Source organism: Gymnoscopelus microlampas, assembly GCF_963454915.1.
Source record: "Gymnoscopelus microlampas genome assembly, chromosome: 23".
NCBI classification, from domain to species: domain Eukaryota; kingdom Metazoa; phylum Chordata; class Actinopteri; order Myctophiformes; family Myctophidae; genus Gymnoscopelus; species Gymnoscopelus microlampas.
In genome coordinates, this window is record NC_139960.1 from 11,512,202 (window position 1) to 11,518,382 (window position 6,181).

A 6,181-nucleotide genomic window follows, 5' to 3' on the forward strand; every position below is an offset into this window, starting at 1 on the left:
CTAAAGGACCTGAGAGACAAGGCAAGAAGGGCATTCTATGCTATCAAAAGAATCATCAAAATAGACATCCCAATTAAAACTTGGCTTAACATACTGGACTCTGTGATAGAACCAATTTCCCTCTATGGTTGTGAGATCTGGGGACCATTAGCAAACCATGACCTTGAAAAATGGGATAAACACCAAACCGAGACCCTACACACAGAATTCTGCAAATCCATTCTCCGTACCCAGCGAAAAACACCAAATAATGCATGCAGGGCAGAATTAGGACGATAGGCTACCCACTCATAATCAAAATAAAAAAGAGAGCACTTAAGTTCTACAACCACCTAAAAGAAAGCGACCTAGATGCACTCCATAACAAAGCACTCACACACAGCGAAACTCTAGAGAGATGCCCCCACAGGCAGCTGGCCATGGAACTCCGGGCACAAACACAAACAGAGCCACGAGATAGAAAACCCATCGGACCAAACAAAATTATAAAACAGCAAAAGGAAAACTACCTGACACATTGGAAAGAAGCAACACAAAAGCAGAGTAAACTAGAATGCTATCTGGCCCTAAACAGAGAATACGCAGTGGCAGAATACCTGAGCACCGTGACCGACCCAAAACAAAGAAAAATCTTAACTAGGTACAGACTCAGTGAGCACAGTCTTGCGATCGAGAAAGGTCGTCACAGGCAGACCTGTATCCTGAGAGAATACAGACTATGCACCCACTGCACACAAAAGGAAGTGGAAACCGAGCTACACTTCCTAACCGTCTGTCCATTGTACCAAGACATCAGAGACACATACTTCCCACAGATTACAACCACACACAGAGATTTTGAAAACATGACCAATGACAAAAAACTCCCATATCTGCTGGGCGAAGTACAACAATGTGCAAACACAGCAGCAAGATTTGTGAGTTGCTGTGATAGGAGAAGGATATCAAACGGAACACAACCACCCTAAAGACTAATCATTGTGTATATTCCTGCACTATACCTGCACCCAGTGATCTTGGTACATAGAAATTGATCTATTGAGATTCTGACTTTCAAATGTACATTTCTTTGTTTTGATTGTATTGCTGTATTGTTGTATTGTGCTTTTTGCTTTGGCAATGTAAACGTATGTTTTCTCATGCCAATAAAGCCCTTTGAATTGAATTGAATTGAGAGAGGGAGGGAGGGGGAGAGAGAGAGAGAGAGAGAGAGAGAGAGAGAGAGAGAGAGAGAGAGAGAGAGAGAGAGAGAGAGAGAGAGAGTGTTTGTCTCCACTTTGGTTTCAGCCAAAAAAACAAGAGAGAGAATAAAGACAGATGAATATTGTATTTAAAGAGCACCTCTCGCCAACGCGCTTTATGTACATACATACACACACACACACCCACACCCACACACACACACACACACACACACACACACACACACACACACACACACACACACACACACACACACACACACACACACACAGGCAGAGCCAGCGCAACCGACAACGGTGACTTTTTCCTTAGATTCAATAAGAGAAGTTACATAAAACTAACTGGTTTCTTCCCCAACCACATTTCACCAATGTTCATTCTTATTTACTACAAAATAAGCTTTTACTATGAAATAAGAATAATATCTCATAGTAAAAGCTCCAAACCCCCCCCCCCCCCACACACACACACACACACACACACCCCATACTCCACTGCCACTCCACCTCCCACCCCTCCCCCTCTGTCATACTTCGACTATTCAAAAAAAGCCGATCTACAATGTGATGCGTTGTGAGCTTGTAGATCTGCTATTTTGGGAAAACCTTGACAGTTTTTGGAAAGTGTGAGTACAGGGGGTGGCAGCGGCCGGTGGCAACTGCAAGGTTCCCAGTTCGATCCCGGGCTCCCCCAGAGTTAGTGTCGAAGTGTCCTTGAGCAAGACGCTGAACCCCTAATTGCTCCCGATGAGCAGCACCCCCCCCCCCCCCCCCCCCACACACACACACACACACACACACACACTGTAAACTATCGGAAATCTACAAACTCACTGGAGCCAGGGGGGAGCACCCCACACCCATCACTCCTGCCCCCTATACCCCTCCATCCCCCCTTACTACCATCAGCTATGCAAGAAGGTGAGTAACTGATGACAATTAGGAGAATGATAACAGGTGCTCCAGAGTTGGATTACAAGGCAGCATTCAGAAGAAAAAAAGGTCTGCACTTTTTACACCTTAATGTGAGGAGCCTGTATTTTAAAATGGATTAAATTAGGAAGATTGTAAAGCTATCTGAAGTAGGAATAATATATTTTCAGAAACCTGGCTCGACTCTAGCATTAATGACTCGGCAATGGCAATCATGAATTACAACGTAGTGAGGAAAGACAAAAATCGTCACGGGGGTGGAGTGTGTTTATGTACGCTCGGACATTTCTTATAAAGGAGGAGTTCACCCCAAAAAATACTTATTTTCTATCAATTACAAACCCCATGAAGCCTTGATTTCATGGATTTATTTTTGTTGCGACAAAAACAAAAAATAATCCATGGATTCAAGGCTTTATAGGGTGTGCAATTGATAGAAAATAAGTCATTTTTTGGGTGAACTCCTCCTTTAACCTCAGCGAGGATCTCATGAATGAATTGAAAATCGTATGGTTGGACATTTGTTTAACCAAAACAAAACCCATATTATTTGGGGCTTGTTACAGACCTCCGGATCAGACAGAGTTTTACGCAGTAGTGGCTGGTGGTGATTTTGGATGGGGGGCTATAAGGCCATTATTATGATACCCATAGTTCACCATGCAGCAACAGCATCATATTCCAGATAGCAAGTTACAGCAATGACACTACTGTAGGCTATCTATACTTTGTTATAGGAAATGCTCCACAACAACGCAAGTACCCACAACAAAACAGGGGTTCCACTGCTCCAGTGAACTTTGTATGTGCAGATAGCTGCTCTTATATCATGATTATTGGTGGTGGTGGTGGCAATACTAATAATTTGAGCCTGGAATTATCAAATCCTGTGTTGAGGGTCACACAAGAATAGCATGCACTTTATAAACACAATAAGACCAGAACCAGACAATTAATTAAAAGGTTAGATTATTTAAGTCTGCTTGAGGTGTAATGAGCAGCTTTAAACATAGCAGCCAGTGGTATGTATAAACTGAAACTCATCTTCTCCTACAGTAGACCTCTTCCCATGTTCCTTATCACTGCTCTCTCTCTCTCTCCCAAAATTACCATACTTTTAGGCCCGAAAACCTGAAAATCCCGTAAAGGTGTAGTACTGTACTTAATGCTCAAAGTCACGCATCCAACAAGCTTTGAACTGAGCAGATTGGACCTTCCGTTCCAGAGATAATGGCCAAAACATCTTGAAAACGACCTCTTTTACCAATTTTCGATCGCCGATTTTCGATTGAGTTTTGGCCATTGTCACTCGTTTGTCTTTAATAACACGGGCTAGGAAGGTCGGACGGCGACAAACTAGATACCTGAGTGAAGTTCACGTCGAGCTGCATCCAACAGATACACTGCCATGTCCGTCAACCTTACCGTTAGGTCGCTAGGGGCAGTTGAATTCTCTTGTTGGGGGGAAATAGAGAGAGAGAGAGACTCTCTCTCACACACACACACTTTGTCATTGGTCAAAAGCCAGTGAGGGCGGAGCTTGGGGGCTAAGAAATATTAGCCCTAATGGTGAGTAAATCAAGCAGGCGTGTCATGTCAGCTGTCAATTACTCAAATCAATGAAAGCCAATGGAAGCTGATTTGGGCAAAAATAAATTAGCCCATTTTGACATATTTTGTGTTTTTCTTGTAACTATTTGATGCTGCTCTAGGTTCCAGCACAGGCCCGGCGCCAGGATGAAATGACTGAGGGGGCAGTTGAAAATTGTATTTCGGGGTTAGGTTTAGGTTAGGTTTATGTTATTTAATTCTTATTTTTGCCTTATTTTACAGATTTTTTTATCAAAAAATGAATTATAAAAACAAAAAAAATCATTTTTTTTTCTCTCCAAAATAAACTGAAGGGGCACAATTTGAAACTGAGGGGGCCAGGCCCCCTCAGGCCCCCCCGTGGCGCCGGGCCTGTTCCAGCAGCATATAGAATAATCTCTTCTAAAACATTTTAATAATAATTTCTCATCTTTATTCCATAAAATAGGGCACTCAAAGATTTTGTAAAATCCAAGAGGGCGCCCATTTTTTTCAAGATGGACGCCACCTTAGCAGAGCAAATAGTGATATAATCTTTCAGGTTGTGATACAAGGATGAAATTTGCCACATATAATCTGTAAGGGCCACTCTTATGGAAAAAGGCGCTGGCCACTCAAAAATCCAAGATGGCGACCATTTTTTCAACATGGCCGCCACCTTAGCGGAGCAGAGGGTGATATAATCTTTCAGGTTGTGATACAAGGATGAAATTTGGCACACATACTCTATAAGGGCGGATTTTATGGAAAAAGGTGCTGGCCACTCAAAAATCCAAGATGGCAACCATTTTTTTCAAGATGGCCACCACCATAGTGGAGCAGAGGGTGATGTAATCTTTCAGATTGTGATACAAGGATGATATTTGGCACAAATACTCTTCAAGGTCCACTCCAGTGAAAAGGGGAGCTGGCCACCCAAACAATTCAAAATGGCTGCCATTTTTCAAGATGACTTCCAGGAGTTGTACCATTATGTCTTATATAGCTTATTATAATAGAGTGAATGTCATTGCACAACCAGGGCACAATGGTGGCATCACTGCTGTGTAACTCAGCATGGGGTTCAATGTAAGCTGATCTAGTTTTACTAATACTGTAGTAATAGTATATCTTATCAGTGTCCCAAATGCTGTCTAACAGCCCCGGTCAATTAGCTAGTAATAGTTAGTAGATGTAGTTAGTAGATAGCCGTGCCTGAATTGACAGGGTGTGCCAGCGCGGGAGAGCCAAGCCAAGGGTAAGGACTTAAATGGCACTGGATGAATGATCGGGCTAGGTGTAGGTCACCCAAACCTAGTTGTATCCCATACCTGAATGTGCAGTATCACTTCGATTAAGTTGGTAAAAGGATAGCCCCTCGGCCTTAATCAGAAATCAACCACCAAAAAATGGCAAACGCAAATCCAATGTTAGCCAACAGGCAAACCGATTGGAAGAAATGTTGTCTTTGTCAGATAGACAAAAATAATGATGACCTAGTATCACCACCAACCCATCATGTTCCTCAACATGATGGCTACACCACGCTTGCCACCAATGTTCCACTCTTTCGTGAGATCAATCAAATGCCAATGATCCTGAACCCAGCAAGGCTGGATGAAGGTGGTGGCAGAGAAGCTACTTTGAGAAGAAACCAGGCCAAGCATCACACAAGTTGTCGACTAATGTTCAACAACACCAAATTAGATCGTGCGAGGAAGCAACAGTCAGATGCTCAAAGTAGTGAAATAGATGAAGGCCACACAAACCGCCGTAGAACCAGTCATGATAGTCTGGCTTGCATATTTTGTGATAAAATATCCCCTGAATCTGACCTAAGACAGGTAATGACAATGAACCTGAACAACAGACTACATGAATGTGCCCAGACACTAAATGATGGCAAACTATTGACTAAACTGAGTGGTGGCGATGCCATAGCGTAGGAGCTGAAATACCACTGTGCATGTCTTTCTGGTCTCTACAACAGAGAGAGATCCCACCTAAAGCCCTTGAAAAAGAGTCATCTGAGAGTGAACGAGAACCAGACATGCTTCCCCTGGTTCTCTCAGAACTGGTCAACTACATTGTAGAATTCAGTCTCCGTTCCGATGGTCCTGCCGTCTTCCGTCTCGCAGATATGAGCAACCTGTGCCAGCAGCGTCTGGAGCAACTGGGTGTAACTTCACCTACTGTCAACTCTACCAGACTAAAGGAAAAACTGATGGCAGAGATCCCTGAACTTAAGCCTTACAGAAATGGCAGAGATGTGTTCCTGACTTTCGAGGTAGACGTAGGGTTGGCTCTCTCTCAAGCCGCTGAAGCTGCTGAAATCTCAGAGGCACTTACCATGGTCAAGGCTGCAAAAATCCTGAGAAAGCACATTTTGGACCATCAGTCCAGATTTGATGGAACATTCCGTAAGGGATGCATCAAAGATGCCATCCCTCCAATTCTCCTCCAGTTCATTGGTATGG